At 44.8% G+C, this 17,634-nt stretch overlaps 1 protein-coding gene and 6 non-coding genes across 7 annotated transcripts in view; 5 read left to right on the forward strand and 2 right to left on the reverse strand.

Moving 5' to 3' along the window:
- Positions 1–17,634, reverse strand: part of LOC123325518 (histone H2B type 1-C/E/F/G/I) — a 388,315-nt gene that overhangs the window by 156,111 nt on the left and 214,570 nt on the right. The gene's annotated exons all lie outside the window — the stretch shown is intronic.
- TRNAK-UUU lies at positions 2,294–2,366 on the reverse strand. Its single transcript has one exon. It is a non-coding gene; the product is annotated as a tRNA-Lys (tRNA).
- TRNAA-CGC lies at positions 4,266–4,337 on the forward strand. The gene has a single exon. It is a non-coding gene; the product is annotated as a tRNA-Ala (tRNA).
- On the forward strand, positions 4,869–4,942 carry TRNAI-AAU. Its single transcript has one exon. It is a non-coding gene; the product is annotated as a tRNA-Ile (tRNA).
- Positions 5,972–6,043, forward strand: TRNAP-AGG. Its single transcript has one exon. It is a non-coding gene; the product is annotated as a tRNA-Pro (tRNA).
- TRNAK-CUU lies at positions 6,930–7,002 on the forward strand. Its single transcript has one exon. It is a non-coding gene; the product is annotated as a tRNA-Lys (tRNA).
- Positions 17,371–17,459, forward strand: TRNAY-GUA. Its single transcript is given in 2 exon segments — positions 17,371–17,407; positions 17,424–17,459. It is a non-coding gene; the product is annotated as a tRNA-Tyr (tRNA).

The following is a 17,634-nucleotide window of genomic DNA, read 5'->3' on the forward strand; positions in this document are numbered from 1 at the left end:
CCCCTTCCCTTCCCCTTCCCTTCCCCTTCCCTTCCCCTTCCCCTTCCCCTTCCCTTTTCTTCTTTTTTTAAAGAAGCATGGCCTGGGAGATTTAAATCTGAATGTTTGCTTGAACTCACCTGCCCAATAGAAGGGTAAGTGACCCAGGGAAACTTCTAGTAGCTCTTTCCTCTGGGCACCCACCTCAAGGTAGCTGGGTTTCTTGAGTGGTGGGTGCCAGTCACACATTTGGCTTTGTCTGGTAAAGCAAATGATTAGCACTAGCTGAGTTTTAGGTGTTTGAAGGTTAATGGAGACAGGTTTAGAGATCGGGACAATAGTGTAGAATGGAAATACCATGTGTCTGTTTCCTTAATCCAGTGCCATGTTATGATGATCTACTATATACGTCCCTTGCCTCCTGGAATTGGAGTAACATTCTTGGCAAGTCTGTCAGCCGACCAATTGCAGCCAGGTGGACCCCTGTTGTTGGAGCACAGATAACAGCACAGTAGGGCTGGGGTTTCAGCCCATTAAGATCCAGAATGGACAAGTGGAAATGGTTGTCGTCTCCTTCTGTCCCACGCTTCCCCTCAAGACTGAGAAAAGAAAGGGAATCTTTTAACTCTCATCTAATTATGCACACTGATATACTGGTAAGCCCTCTGTCGTCTTGAACAGTGTAGCCGCTCACCATTGATTATTTTACTGCTTAGCACACTCTCTGAGAACATGTTGGGATTATTTTGGAATTAATATTTAATTTTGTGACTCCCTCCCACCGCTTGTTTTTAAAAGGTTGTGAAAGACAGTTGCCCTGTTCTGTTTAATTAAAGTTAATGGAGGTTTCTTTCCTTTCAAAAAAGCTCTGAGCATTGTGAAGAAACCATGGGGTCACAACCCAAGTGGACCGGCCAACCAGGCAGGAAAAGCTTTCATGAAGTGATGGGCGCTTCAAGAAGATATTGCTCCCATGACTCTAGTGGCAATAACAGTCACGATCACATTGGATCACTTCTGCGGTTTGGGGGTTTTTTTCCTGCAAAATGCTATCCTGTCTCTGAGGATGGAGCTCCAGGCCCTCATATTATGAGGTCACCATGCTGCACTGTGGCAACAAGGCAGCTGACAAGGAGTGTTCTGTCCTTGTTTCTCAGAGGTTTTGTAGCTACTTTGATGATTTTTTTTTTTTAAGATTTTATTTATTTATTTGACAGAGACAGAGATAGTGAGAGCAGGAACACAAGCAGCGGGAGTGGGAGAGGGAGAGCAGGCCTCCCGCTAGGGAGGGAGCCCGATGCGGGGCTCGATCCCAGGACCCTGGGATCATGACCTGAGCCGAAGGCAGACGCTTAACGACTGAGCCACCCAGGCACCCTACTTTGATGATTTTTCATAGCAGTGTAAGATCCACTTTCTCTGTTACCTTCTGGACCCAGTAGGATGAAAATTCTGCTTCGGGCAATGACCAATGAGGTCTCGGTCAAGGGCCGCCACGTCCTGTTTCTTCAGTGGTTCCTAGCAGGGCAGAGATGGTGCCAGTACCAATGTGCTCAGGGGACTTGGGGTTTGGGGTCACTCTAAGAAGGGGCCTGGGATTTAGGGGAAGGGGCAGGGCAGGCGGGTTACTCGGCAAAGGACCCCATCACGCTGTACTCTATGTTACATTGCATCTTTATGATGACTCTAAGCCCAGTGTTTCCCAATGAGGGGGATGTAAAATTAGTTTAATGGCGGGTAGCTCCCAGCCCGGTAAAGAATAGGATGGAATCTGAAACATCACAATGCAGTGCATGTGTGAGAGTAAGTGGTAATTTAGGCAATTTTGTTCCTGCTACATTTGTGTGTCTGGGTCCAGATGTAAACTCAAGTTCAAACTGGCCATGGCCACAAAAGTTTGGAAGCCACTGCCACTGGCCCTGAGCTCGAAGTGTTGGCACCACGACCCCTGTGGTTTACGTGGGCATCCCCAGGGCTGAGCAAAGCAGAGGATCGGAAAGGAGAGCCTACTCCAGTGTAGGGCAGAGGGAGCAGTTCTGTTTTTTTGTGGCTTTTCAAATAAGAGTTTGACTTTTTGATAATTTGTGGCCATTGTTACTTGTGCTCTAGACGAAACGTTTGTGTGCTGCAGTTTCTAGCCACCTTACTAAAAGGCCCTTCTGTTTTCTGAACAGGTCCTAGGTTATGATATCTATGCCATGCTCGGGATCCCTTCTTATTTTGTAGTGAAATCAGCCTGTGATTTGAGATTATCTTATTTCCTGTTACTATTTGCTGGGTTAAAAATGCAGGAAAAAGGGAAGAAAAGTGCTAACACCCGAACAGGGGCTTGAACCCTGGACCCTCAGATTAAAAGTCTGATGCTCTACCGACTGAGCTATCCGGGCTCATGGGGAGCATTTTGGACACATCAACTGTAGTTGATTTATCTACAAACTTGAAATTATTTTACAGGTTTGACCTATGATTCTGGCTCAGAACTGCTCATTCAGAAAATGCTTGTAAATACACTAATCAGCATAGAAATTCAGTCACAAGGAAGGTCTTCTTTAATACCAAGATCTAACCATATTATATTAAATATAATATTGCCCCAAATTATTTTTCTACATAAAGTATAGCTATACACTATATGTACAGATCAATACTATATATATAGATATATACTGTACCGTATAGACTTCAGTGCAGTCAAGAACTACAGAATGCTGGCCTTCAGTTCCTAGGCTTCCCAGAGACATATCTCAAAGATTCTACATTTGGGCTCAAATAGAGCACTTTCAAAAGGAAGCTGATCCATTGCTGGTGCTTCTAAGGTTTTAGGCAGCACTTTGGACTCCTGAGTATGGGTCGAGAAACAGAGAGCGGTTTGATTTTTTGCTGGGTCTCAGCTGTCTTTATTTATTTATTAATCTTTTTATTTAAGTAAACTTTTAATTTTTGAGTAATTTTAGATTTACCAAATTGCAAAAATATACAGAGTTCCCGTATACCCAGTGTCCTTGGTGGTTCACATCTTAAATCATGTATGCATTTTAAGAAAAGTAATTAGAATACTGTGCACATGTAAATATGGGTGCATTTCTCAGTTTAGAAAGATAATTACCAACATTCATTTGTCCCCCCAGGGTCCTGTCTCTTCATCTTCCCAGATAAACACTGCCTTGAATTTGGGGTTTATTTTCCGTCTCCTGTTCTTTATAATTTGGCATCTATTATGGCGTTTCTAATTTTCTGAACAATATACTGTGGAAACTTCCATGATAAAATTCAAACTTAAGGATTTATTTTAAAAAAAGCCACAAAACCAATCTCAGGTTTATTTAGGCATCTCTGTTTACATAATCATCTTCTCAATCGGTGTCCTTCTGTACCTGTACATTTTGGGCATGAGATTCTACTGATCACTGAACACATGCCCTGTAAACACTAGGGCCCCCTAACATTTCCAGGGCTAGGACCACGTGTCCAAAGGAAAGCAGGAGGCCTGCTGCTGACCCACTCTTCCCTCCTCTTCCCAGCCTTGTGCTCCAGAGACTGCATCCTTCTGGAAGCCCATTTAAGGCTTTGGGCTGGGAATTCTGGATTCTGGGAGTGGACTAGAGGGCAGTGGGGTAACTAACACTTCCCAGTTTTAGCACTGGACGCCCTGAGTCCCAAGGCAAACTGTGACCCTAGAAAACCTTCTGCTCCATGTGGGTGAGAGCCCCATGTGTTACTAGGATCCATTTTATCTAGGTGCAAGACTTTTCTTAGGTTGTTAATTCTTCAGCCAATTTATCTTCAAGTAAATAAATATCCCATGTTGTGAGACACTTCCCATCAGTTCTCTTCTACTTGTCTCTCAATTCAACTGCAACTTCCCAGTGGTCTTATCAGCCTGTAGTCCGCCTAACATGGCTGCAGTACCCCTCACTTGTCTTAAAAGAAAAAAAGGAAAGAAAGAAGCTTTTTATTTTATTTTCAAATTTTTATTTAAATTTGACTTAGATAGCATATAGTGAGAAAGAAGCTTTTAAAGTAGAGTCCCCCTCCCCTTTTTCTCATCAGATTTCTAGGTATTTGGTTCCATCCTTTGGTCTCCAGCTTAAGTGCTTGACAAGGGTCCGATGGCTGGAAGACTTACTCTACTTGGAACACTAATGTGATCCCTTTAACCATTTCATGATTTTGCTGAATAGGTAAAGGAAAATTTAATTTCAGCGTTCAAAAAGTCCTCTATGTGCTGGGGTCAAAAATAGGATTCAAAGAACTGGGAAGAGTTATAAAGATACCGGCTGTAGGTCGGGGATGTAGCTCAGTGGTAGAGCGCATGCTTCGCATGTATGAGGCCCCGGGTTCGATCCCCGGCATCTCCAGGTTGTTTTATCTACACAATCAGAAACTATGTTTTTAAATCATGGAATCATTAGACTTCGTATCCTCCTCTTCCTCAATTTCCTGCGGTGTTCTTGTACCCACTGCATTTAGAATTGTGTATTTAGAGAGGGAAACAGAATAACTCCAAGATACTGGGAATATCTTTATCTGAAACCAATAAAACTGGAAACGTGGATAAAAACACCCAAGGGAGAGATGGCCGAAGCAGAGCAGCCTGGAAATCAGCCCGGGACCATTAATGACAGGCTGTTTGTAGTATCTGGCTGGCCTTCAAAGGCAGAGATAACCTTGGCCTGAAAAATACAGAGAGGGGATTAGGGGGTATTGCCAGCGCCTCGTTGCCGCGTCATGGCACGAAAAAAATAGGACAAGTGTTGGGAAAAGGACGAAGCCTAGCTCGGTGGGGGCAAAGTCAGCAGCTCGGTTACCCCATGCAGCTTGCGGAGTAAAAAGCAACAATAACAAGAATACCTTCCTATCAAGACTTTGGAAGCGACTCTCACGCAGTTGGCCGGTTAGCTCAGTTGGTTAGAGCGTGGTGCTAATAACGCCAAGGTCGCGGGTTCGATCCCCGTACGGGCCACGTGCTTCGTTTTCCATCCCCTCGCCTTGAGTAGTAGCCTTGGCTCTTCTCGGGTGGAAAAGGAGGATCACCGTCTGAGGCCAGGCAGCCCGCCGTGTCCCCACAGGCAACGTTTTGCCACGAGTCCGAACCATCCGAGGAGAGCTCCGAGAACCCTCTTGGCAAGCCAGCGTGCTCGGCAATTTGCGCGGAGCAGCAGAAAAGCCGCAGGTCCCCTTAGGGGTGATTAAATTCATTAGAAGGCGTGTCACCCGTTTGTGCGGTGTCCGAACACTGCCCCTCGAAATAGCCCGGAAACAGGTGTGAGAAGAGAAGGCGGGGCTCGTTTGCTGACTGCTCCGCGGAGGGTTCGGGCTCGGGTCCGGCAGCACGCGGCGCAGGGGAGGAATCCGTCCAGACGCAAGCATGTTCGCGGGGAAGGAAGGAGCGCCCCCTCGCGCCGCGGGCCCGACGCCGCAGCGCCGCTGTTCCGGCCGTTTCCTGTGTCCCCCTCATTTTCCACCGAAGCCGGCTCTCGGCTCCCTGACTCTGTGTCCCCGTCTTCCTGGCACAGCTGATTTCCTTTATTCATTCCCGAACCCCCGCTTTCGGTCCCGTTGAGGGGCTCCCACGCGACCGCTCTGGGCGTGAAGAACCCCGGGATCCCGCCGACAGCTCGCCGGGGGTGGCCTGCCTGCGAGCGGCCGGCCTGGCTCGCGCTGCGGGGCTGGGGGGCCGCTCGGGCCCCGCCCCCGCGCGCCGACTCCGGGCAGGGGCGCGGAGCACCGGCTTCTGCTGTCTGGACAGCCGCCGCCGCTGTCTCGGCCTTTGCGGAGCAAGCGAGGCTTCCTACGCCCCTTACGAGGACTGGGTCACGAGAAAAGCCGGGGAAGGGCTGGGAGCCCCGTTTTCCCGGTTTTAACAATAGAAAGGAGGGAGGGAGAGTCAAAGTAAAGGTCGGTTGTAGTTACATGCACCTAAACATGAATGAAGTACAAAAAAGAAATTTACTAAATATTTAATATATTCAGAGAGAGGGCCAGCACGTGTGGCTCGTTGGTCTAGGGGTATGATTCTCGCTTAGGGTGCGAGAGGTCCCGGGTTCAAATCCCGGACGAGCCCGCCTTTTGGCGCCCTCCCATCACTTAATTTTTACTAACTCAGCGTTAAACTCACACAACACAAACGCATACAGCTTCCACCCCATTCACCTGCTACACCTTCATGTGGGAACGCGTAGGCTGCACATGCGCTCGATCCCAGTAAGTAACATGGTAACTAACTCCTACTTAAAAGAAGCAAGCACTTTTCAATATTACCTTTTATTCCGCGTTCCATCAACTCTAAAGTGATTCTTGCAAAGGTTGAAGTTTCTGGTTCTTCTAGACATTCCAACTCCACGGTTGTGATCGTGTGAAACTATAGGAAGACGCTGGTCACGTCTCAATTCAATGTCATCCACCATTCATGCATCACTTTTTTATGGAAAAATAAAACAGTGAACTGTAGATTTGGAGTTTTGGCAACCCATGTACAAGAGATTTCGGCTTTCCATGTTACCATAGCGTTGACTATTCCCCCATCTTTCAGGAAATTGGGGTTCTGCTTCCTTACTGGGAAGGGGCGCTTTCTCTCGCCTCCTGCAGATACTGTTGGTACACTCATTAAGCACATATTTGTTTAGCATCTGTTATGAACTTCTGCAGTCAGTGGTAGACAAAACATAAAAAAAAATCATTGGATCCTGTATTTCAGGGGTTGTCAAATATTTTATATTAAAATGAATTGGCACCTCCCCTCCCTTTTCTGTGTGTGTAAGCTTTGATGGTGGAGAAGTACAAAAAAATTCAGATGATGCTTATATGTTTTGCCTTTCATGTCATCCTCCTTATAAGACAAAAAAAAAAAGAAAAAAAAATTAGACAAAATCTAGAATCCCGCATTCCTAGCGGGTTCAAGAAGAATTTGTACGTCCTCATAATAAATTGGGGGAAGCCGTTTCTTAACTGCCCGGCTAGCTCAGTCGGTAGAGCATGAGACTCTTAATCTCAGGGTCGTGGGTTCGAGCCCCACGTTGGGCGGTGCATTTTCACTTTCTCTTGCCGTGGTTTTTCTTAACTGAATCTCTACACACTAAGAAGCGACGTCCCAAACCGCCGTCAAACAAGAGGAATTTTGGAGATCAACACTTTTAAGGTATGGAATTTCGGAATGACGGTGAGTGGCTACAGCTCACCCGCTCCGCTGAGCTACTCCGACCTGCTCTCTTAAAATTGCAGAGTATAGGCTGGTCGCCCCCTGGCGGGAAGGCATTTTTATGGCCTATTAGAAATTTTAATACAAGTCTGTGGTAGGCCACGGGCTCTGTATATTTAAACTCCTCGGATGATTTGAAGCACTACTCCCACGAAAAAGGGTTTAGGATAGGGGGAGAAGGATGCAGAGATGTTGGAAAAGGTAAAGTCTGAAGGTGGAGAAAACAATTCAAACACAGGGAGCAGTTTCATGGGCAGCAAATGTCCACCAGAGTTTTGAGAATGGCGACTCCACTTTCTGGCCCAAGCAAGTGTCACTTCTTTTCTTTCTTTCTTTTTTTTTTTTTCTTAATTTTTTGGAGGGTTTGTTTCAGAGGTAGAATTTAGTGATTCATCAGTTGGGTGTAACACCCAGTGCTCATTACATCACCCGGTTACCCCATCCCTCCCACCCCCCCTCCCCTCCAGCAACCCTCAGTTTGTTTCCTAGAGTTAAGAGTCTCTTATGGTTTGTCTCCCTCTCTGATTTCGTCGGATTTTATTGGGAGATGAATTTTCTATTACCACTACCTCACACACCTGTTCGGTTCCTGTTCACCCACACCTAGACAGCAAAACGTGCCTCCTAAGAGATAATGCTGTTTCCAACCTTTCTTCCCTTCATATATGACAAATGGAAGAATCAAACAACCCACAACACATTGCAATTGCCTACAAAATAAAATCTAAAGATTTAGGCTTATTTTTCAAAATCCAAACTGCATTTCTGCCTCCAACTCGTCTGAACTCCCCACCCTCTCGAAAAAACCTGCCCTGTCCAGCCACCGGTGTTCGTTCACTTCGTGCCTACCGTGTACCCTTTTACTCCTACAAATCGGTGCCGGGTGTGGACGAGGGCGGCTCAGCTCTGCGCATGCGCAGTACTATCCCAGCTAGGCGTGGATTTTGCTATTACTGAGTGGCTTGAAAATCATTCCCATGGTCAAATTGACCAAGACTTTTTTGTGAGATTTCCCTGTCCCTCTGCGAAAATTCCACCATGTATGTCTTCTTTTATCATTCCTTTGAAGCTTTCCTGGGTTCACTAGCATTCATTGACCAAAAAACCCATGGCACAATAGAGAAAGCACACACATACATACCTCTTCATTGATCCTACAAGCACAATTAGCCAGATGAGGTCCTCTCTCTTCGCTAACACTGTCCTAATGTTCTCTTCAGGCCTCAGGACAATCCAATGGAAATGCTCTAACTTGGGAACCCAAATCTGGTTCTACAGGTGAATCACCTGGCGAGCTTCAGAAATTTGATTCCTGGGCCCCATCTCAGCCCCCATGAAGCTGAATCTCTGATGGTTTAGAAACCAGTGCTTTTGAGGTGGTTCTTCCTATTCTAACATGATGGAAATGGCAAGTTGGCTGCCTTGTCAGGCTAGAATTCCATGGGGAGCGAATATCTTACGGGAGACACTGCATCTAGATGTGTAGCTTTTGGGTTCACAAACTTGACGTTATGGGTTTTTCTGCCTCTCTCTCTCCCTCCCTCTTCCCAGTTCAGATAAACTCTGGAGGGATGAGGTCCTGATGACCCAAATGAAACATACTCAGCCATTTATTCATCCCACACATGTATTGATCACTCCTATGTGTCAGTCATTGTTTTGGGTGTTTGGGATTTATCAGTGAACCAACAAAGATCCCTGCCCGTTTCATTCTTTGGAGGGAGGCAGACAACAACAAATAAACATACAAGTCAACTAAACTTGATGTTAGAATGTGGTCAGAGTGCTGGGAACAGGGGAGGCATGTTGCAGTAGCAAACAGGGTTGTCGGGTTAGGCGTCCTAAAGGTAACATCTGAGCACAGAGGAGCCACGAGGTTATTTTCACAAGTTTCTAAATAGAGGAATCAGGCAGAGCTGAAGGCAACTGCACGTCTGCAGTAGTGTGGCTAGGACAGAATGTTCGACGAGAAAGGAGTAGGGGGTGGAGGAAAAAACATGACATGGGAGGCCTCACAGGCTTTGTAAGGACTTTGAACTGGGTGAGACAGGAAGTCTCTGAAGTTTCTGTGCAGAAGAGTAACAGGATCTAATCTACCTTTTATTTTTTATTTTATTTTTTAAAGAGTTTATTTATTTATTTGACAGAGAGAGATAGCGAGAGCAGGAACACAAGCAGGGGGAGTGGGAGAGGGAGAAGCAGGCTTCCCGGAGAAGCAGGCTTCCCGCCGAGCAGGGAGCCCGACGTGGGGCTCCATCCCAGGACCCCGGGATCATGACCGGAGCCGAAGGCAGACGCTTAACGACTGAGCCACCCAGGCGCCCCTAATCTACCTTTTAAAGGGTAACTCTGGCTGTTGAGTTGAGAAAAGATCTTAAGGGGACAGTGGCAGAAACAAGGACACCTGTTAGGAGGCTCCTGGTGACCAAAAGTGTCAAGTCAGACCAGAGTGGTCACAGGGCAGGAGTGGGGAAGTGACCGGATTTCTGGTATACCTGGAAGGCTGTCCCAGGGCCTGCCTGGTGGCTGTGAAGGACAGTCAAGAATCACTTGAAGTCAGAGTGCCAGCGTTATAAACTTGGACCAAGAAACAAACTTCGGTGGCCCAATGTGTGTGTGTTTTATAATTGCCCTCAAATTTGGGAAGATAATATTCATACGAAAGGTTGGCTAGTGAATAATCAGAGCAAAAGGAATTAGATGCTAACATTACTTATGTTGTTGTGAACACCTGATATTTCTTGCTGTCTGCCCCCCCCCGCCCCGGCTGCCTCAAACCCTGGAATGTCCACACCACATGGAGATGCCCACTTCTGGGCATGATGGCGTCACCACAAATTACCACTCTCCATCCTGTCCCAACCAAACATTCCTTTTTTCTTTACCCAGGAGCCTGAATATTGTCATTAATAGATCACTTGCTCCGTGTGAGGTTATATTTAGTTCTGAAACTCTTCTGTATTTTCCCTATTTAGAGCAGTCACACCTGTAAGTCAGGCACAGGGAATCACATGGTTTAAACTAGATGGACTCCCTAGTGTTTGGAGTTATTGTCATTATATACACAATGAAACCAAGAATCACGAGTCAATATAAAATGCATGAACAAGAAGTAACTTTCCTAGAAGGGTACACTGAACCTTGACTATTTTCCAAGTCTCCTTTAACAAGGCAATGAATCTTTCAAATCAACTGATGAACACAGTTATAGTAAGTGCCTTTCTCGTGTTGGATACTTAAAATGAAAACACACACACAACATAGTCTGTGCCTTCAAGAAGGTTGTCTTCCACCTAGTGGGTGAATGTATCTGATTTGATGAGAATTAAATCCTCAGCTGTGTTTTAACTGTCTGGCCCTAGGAAATGAAGGGACTTGGTGTGACTGATTTAAAAATAGGTGATGGTGACAGGATTGGATAGTTAAGAAATCACCAGCGTTTACCAAGTAAAATCAAAGGAACAAAGACCTTATATCTGATTCATACAGATACTCTACCTACTAGACAGAATGACCATTGAGGATTTCCAGACCACATGTTGTGGATATTAAGAAGCCCCAAGTCTTATTGTAAAGCCTGAAGTCCCTTTCCTCACCCTATAGCCTCTGCTTGATGTTTGGATTTCCGGGGTGCCTAGGCATTCCAGGAACAAAAGACAGTATCATTTTCTGAACAGGAGATAAAGAGGAAAATGTAACGAATGACCTCAGCCATTTTCAGAGATCTTCTGCGCACATGACTGCATTCCAGGGTAGAGCCTCTGGGAAAGAGGCCGCAACCGTCCTGTAACAAAGAACAAGGAAATCAATCCATTCGTGTTGCAGTGTAAAGATTAAATTAACATTCTTTCTTTCGAGCCCGTCACACACCAGTCTCATTAAGGATAAAGCACCGCCCCCATTGCTTAACGCTTCTGTGAATAATCCTAGGATCTGAGTGGAAGAAATAGTATCCAAAAAAGTTCACTATGTCTGGGAAGGTCCCTCCATAGGTACCCTTCTAGGAACATGTGTTCTCATTTGAAATATAATCAGCATTCAATGCAGAAATAACAGATTCAAAGTAGGCTTCAGAAAGGGAAAACAGTAAAATAAAAGGAGGTCAGAAAAGGGATACCTCTCCCTAATACCTACAAGAATCCAAGTAGGAGACAAGAAATTGCCTTCCACAGATCTTGGCTAATGACTCAGTAGGTGTTAAAAAAAAAGGGGGGGGGGTACCTGTTCCAGCTATAACAAGCTTGGCCAGGGTCACGGGGCTGCCTGGTGAGGTGGGACCAGGAGTCGGGAAAGGCCTGAGGGGAGCCATGTTGTAATAAGGCTTCTGGAGGGAGAAGTCCCCGCATTATCTGGGGGGCGGACTGTATGAAAAGCGACGTAGCCCAGAGGACTGGGGACAATCGGATAATGAGTTCTCACATTCAGCCTTCAGTTACCTTTCACCAAACTTGTCTGCAACTCAAAGTCCTCTACCAGTTCTCTACGTTGTACCTTTTTTCCAGAGCAGGCAGCCAGACCCCGATTCTCCTTGTGTGTGTAGTTGCTGTGTTCAGCATCAACAGGTGAAGGTATCACGCAGATTGTCTGATGTCAGCATAGACCGTGACTATGTTTCATAGCAATAAACTCTTGGACAACTGACCTCTTTGAGAAGATTCCTACCTCATAAAGTGTCACGAGAGCTACCTGTGACCATTCTTTTATTCACTAAAATTTCTTTATGAAGCACTAATAACAACAATGACCACTTATAAAGACCTCACCACACTGAAGGCACTATGCTCTATGCTCGAGAGCCAACTATAAACACATCGGCACAGAGGGTCCCTGACCTCAGTCGGTAAAGGGTGTGTGATGCCTAGTACTATCAGGTACTTGGGCAGGTTAAATTCTTTTTCCAGATGGTTATCTAATGTCTGGCAAAGTTTTATAGACTTTTCCTTTACTTTTCTTACATTTTCTTACATTCCTAACTCTCAGCTTTTCCCTTCTTCAATCTTATATTTCCAAGTATAGAATACTGCTTCCGGAAATCAGGGAGGAAGAAGTTACAAAAAAAACCCAAAAAAACCCAAAAACCTCAAGGGAAAAAAATGTTAAATTTTACTTCGAGAAACTCCTGGAAATACTTACATCTGTTGGTATTTTAAACATCTTATGACAGTCTTCATGTGAGATATTTGCAGCCACCCTATACAGCACACCAGAGGCGAAACGACCTACCTTAAGGCAGGGCCTGTGTGGCAAACAGGATTAGTTTAGTTTTGCCTCGGCCAGTCATCTTCACTACCTGTGTCTCAGCACATCTGTGCCTAATCAACTGGAGTCTAGAGTTCAAAGAATTCTAGGACTTTTTCTAAAAAAAAAAAAAAAAAAAAGTTTACATTAATAGAACATACTTTTTTTTTTTTAAGGATTTTATTTATTTATTTGAGAGAGAGAGAATTAGAGAGAGCGAGTACATGAGAGGGGGGAGGGTCAGAGGGAGAAGCAGACTCCCTGCTGAGCAGCGAGCCCGATGCGGGACTCAATCCAGGGACTCCAGGATCATGACCTGAGCCGAAGGCAGTCGCTTAACCAACTGAGCCACCCAGGCACCCAATAGAACATACTTTTATTTATACTTTTATTAAGTTATTCCATTAACTTAAATGTCACACATTCTGAGTCAAACCTTCAAAGCTACAACCACTAACTCCATGACCTACTCAAACTCATTCTTTGAGCTTTTAAATTTTGACAGTTTCTGGGGACGGAGACTGTCTTAGTTATTGCTGTGTGTTCCAGGCACTTAGCACACACAATACCTGGATAGTCAGTGCCCGATACTTGTTTGTGAATATAAAGGCCACTGTTGGGGTGCCTGGGTGGCTTAGTCGTTGAGCGTCTGCCTTCGGCTCGGGTCATGATCCCGGGGTCCTGGGATCAAGCCCTGCATCGGGCTCTCTGTTCGGTGGGGAGCCTGCTTCTGCCTCTCCCACTCCCCCTGCTTGTGTTCCCTCTCTCGCTGTTGCTCTCTCTGTGTCAAATAAATAAAATCTTTAAAAAAAAAAAAAAGGTCACTGTTGTGTATGTACCGTTGCTTTTCCTTAATGTTAGTCTCAAAACTCCAATAGCTGACTTTCCATTCAATTATGACTACTGAGGCCAATGTAAAAAAAAAATATCAAGTAACTTTAATACCTTGCTCACATATATATGCATGATCCTCGAATCCATGAAAAATGTCTCTACTTTTGTCAAGAGTGTTTTTTATCAATCTCCTCTTCAAAATTCCTGTCTAGAGAATTTCATTCCATCTAGGAGGGCTTCCTTAATTAATCTTACTCAAATCTGATCACTTAGGTAGTCTAAATTCTATGTACCTGTATTTTTTGTGACATTGTTTGGGACCTGTTGTTTTAAGGATTAAACTGTTGCCCTTATGCTTCATATGGTGTATTCTTGAACGTTCCACTCTGAATTACTGAAAGGTGGGGCCCAGATGAAAACCTGTCAAAGCCCCCCTGTGAGGGTTCCCCTGCTTGAGCTGGTGGGGGTGGGACTGAGCAGTGCACCCCATACACTTTGCTTTACAAATGCTATTTCATTTCATATTCGCAATAATACCCCTAAGGATCTGTATTATCTTTATTATCATCATCCCCATTTTGCACAGGACCCAAGGAAGTTTGAGAAGTCACACAGCTAGTAAAAGACAGGATTCAGAAGTGGCCTAAGTGTTCTGAACATTAATAATGAAGTAGCAGAAAGAGAAATTAAGAAAATAATTCAATTTACAATTTCACCAAAAAGAATAACATACCTAGAAATAAACTTAGTCAAGGAAGTAAAAGACCCGCACTCTGAAAACCATTAAACACTGATGAAAGAAATTGAAGATGACACAAACAAATGGAAAGATATTCCGTGCTCATCAACTGGAAGAATTAATATTGTTAAAATGTCCATACTACTCAAAGTAATCTACAGATTTAATGCAATCCCTCAAACACCAACAGCATTTTTCACAGAACTAGGACAAAATACACTAAAATGTGTAGAGAATGACAAAAGACCCCAAATAGCCAAAGCCATCTTGAGAAAGAACAAAGCTAGAGGTATCACAACCCCATATATTTCACATTTCAAGATCTATCACATATTATAACACATGTACTTCAAGATATACTACGGAGCAGTAGTAATCAAAACAATATGGTACTGGCACAAAAACAGACACATAGACCAATGGAACAGAGCAAAGAACCCAGAAATAAACCCACATACATATGGCCAATTAATCTATCAGTAAATGGTGCTGGGAGAACTGGACAGCAACATGCAGAAGAATGAAACTGGACCATCTTCTTATACCATACACAGAAATAAACTTAAAATGGATTAAGGACCTAAATGTGAGACAGGAAACCATAAAACTCCTAGAAGAAAATACAGGTAGTAATTTCTCTGACATGGGACTGAGCAACATTTTTCTAGATACATCTCCTGAGGCAAAGGAAACAAAAGCAAAATAAACAACTGGGAATACACCAAATCAAAAAGCATTTGCACAGTGAAGGAAACCATCAACAAAATGAAAAGGCAGCCTACTGAATGGGAGAAGATATTTACAAATGCTATGTCTGATAAGGGGTTAGTATCCAAAATATATGAAGAACTTACACAACTCAACACCCAAAAACCAAATAATCTGATTAAAAATGGGCAGAGGACCCAAATCGATATTTTTCCAAAGACATACAAATGGCCAACAAACACATGAAAAAATGCTCAACATTACTCATCAGGAAAATGCAAATCAAAAGCACAATGAGATACCACCTCATACCAGTCAGAACGGCTAGAATAAAAAAGACAAGAAATAACAAGTGTCGGTGAGGATGTGGAGAAAAAGGGACCTTCATGCATTGTTGGTGGGAATGCAAACTGGTACAACCACTGTGGAAAACAGTGTGGAGTTTCCTCAGAAAATTAAAAATAGAAATACCATGTGACCCAGTAATTTCACTACTGGGTATTAACCGAAAGAAAATGAAAACACTAATCTGAAAAGATATCCACCCCTACACTTATAGCAGCATTATTTACAATAGCCAATATAGGGAAGCAACCCAGTCCATCGACAGGTGAGTGGATACAGATGTGATATATAGGTACACATACACGTGGCCCCGCCCCCCGGCCCGGTGACACCGCCCTCCGACCCCGTGACACCGCCCTCCCGCCCCGTGACGCCGCCCTCCGACCCCGTGACGCCGCCCTCCCGCCCCGTGACGCCGCCCTCCGACCCCGTGACGCCGCCCTCCGGCCCCGTGACGCCGCCCTCCCGCCCCGTGACGCCGCCCTCCCGCCCCGTGACGCCGCCCTCCCGCCACGTGACCCCGCGCGCCCCGCCCCCCGCTTCCTGGCCGCGGTGTCCTCCCGCCCGCGGGAGAGCGGAGTCCCGCTCACGACCCCACCCGGAGCGAGCGGGACGCAGGGGCGAGTGAGGAAGCCGAGAAAAGTGGAAGAGGGGGCTAGCGCCTCCGGGTGGGAGCCCGACACGGCCGTCGGAGCGCGGCCACACGGAGACCCCCTCCGGCCGAGGGGCGCCCCGGAGCGCTTTCGTTTTCTGGGGGAGTCTGCGAGCCGTCCCACCGGCGCTCCGGACTCCCGCGGCCCAGGCCCTCCGCTCGCTGCGTTACGCGAGCCGGGCAGAGAGCTGGCGAGCTGGGCTCGAGTTCCTCCCCCACCTGCGCCTAAGAATACTTAGGAAGGAGAAAGAGAAAGGGACACCAACGCTTTTCCTGCTGCTTGCCGTTTTCACACTGAGTTATATGTTATTTTGAAAATATACAGAAAAGAATATAATTTAACGTAAATATAATTATATATAAATTATATAATTTTGTCTGATATATATATTTGATAATATATCTGATATAGATATATATCAGAATTCACCTACAAGAATACAGGTTGTACACACACCTCAGAATCCCTCAGATCTACTGCCTGTACCCTCCCCGTGCCCCTCAAAGCTCCCTTAAGTTCTGTCTTTTTAACCTCTGAATCTCCTCTAATGTGGAGCGGAACAAAATGAGGAATTTTTTTTTTTTTTTTACATTTGTGTAAGGGTCATACATTTAACTTTTTGAAAGGTGTACTTTGACAAAATGGAGAATATTAACTACCTCTACAAAATAACTTATTTAGTCAATCGGGCTTGGGGAGGAGACAAAATTTTATGTTTAATTCATTCAACCGAGTCCTCTTCAAATAGATGTTTCATAAAGACTTGAGGAGGTTAATGGCCAAGTTAAGTGATGAGCAACTTGCTTTTAGTTCCTTCTCAGAAAAGAGAAATTTTTCTTTGTGCACAGAGGGTCTCAGTGTTCTACTTGCACCAGGAGGATCGTTTGCCCTATGTGTATGGCTGCATTATAGGACAAGGTAATGATGTTTAATGGAACGTGAAGAATAAAACATGTCGGCTGCCACTTCGGATCGATTTCATTAACAAAGAGCGTAATAGACCTTTTGAGATTCAGACACTCCTGTCTGAACTAGAAAACTAGACTAAAACCTCACATTTTGCAAAATTAACTAGTATTTGAATGGCATTACATTCTACCTTGTGTTAAGATAATTTAAAAACATTGTTTTAGCTCCCTATCGATAGGTTTTTGCTGAGTGTGATGATTAGTTTATGATTAGTTATGATTAATTTATAATTAGTGTGATGATTAGTTTATCTACAAAGACTAATGTCAATTAAATAAAATTTTAGTATGGTTTTGGAGAGTTTAACCCTATACTTCTTTCTTCCTCCTCCTGTTAATTATCCTGTTAGAATTGCAGATTGAAGTACTTCAAATCCTATTTATAAGTTGAGTCAAAATTGGGTAAATTCGTTCCTCATAATAAAAGATGCTCTTGCTAAGTTCTTATCCGTTCCTATGTTTCCTTATTTTATTTTCCTTTTTGCAAACCAGTGGATGCTCCCGTTTTCTTCTCCGTCCAGGGCAGTGGACCTTTGAATGTCAGTCCCGACGGGGTGCTGGATTATTTAAAAAAAAAAAAAAAAAAAAAGTGGACGCGGCTGGGACAGACCTATGAGCAACACGGCCGAATCAAGCAACTTCGCACCCACACGCGCCCAACCTCGCGCAGAGATGGCATCCTCTGCGAGGAGACCGAGCAGTGTGGTTCCTTCGATAGCTCAGTTGGTAGAGCGGAGGACTGTAGTGGAAGCTCCTCAGGCATCCTTAGGTCGCTGGTTCGAATCCGGCTCGAAGGAGTTCGCCTTTTGCGTTGTTTTCTTTTTATCCCCACCCCGGAAAGGCGTATCTCAGCTACATATATCCTCGATGTGCATCTGCTAAGACTATTCCCGATGTACAACGAATCCAGTTTTTAAAATTATTAATTTCTGTAACTGACTAATACGCGCGATCAGACTTCCACCCCATGCT

This window comes from Neomonachus schauinslandi, chromosome 8, assembly GCF_002201575.2.
Source record: "Neomonachus schauinslandi chromosome 8, ASM220157v2, whole genome shotgun sequence".
Taxonomy (NCBI): Eukaryota; Metazoa; Chordata; class Mammalia; order Carnivora; family Phocidae; genus Neomonachus; species Neomonachus schauinslandi.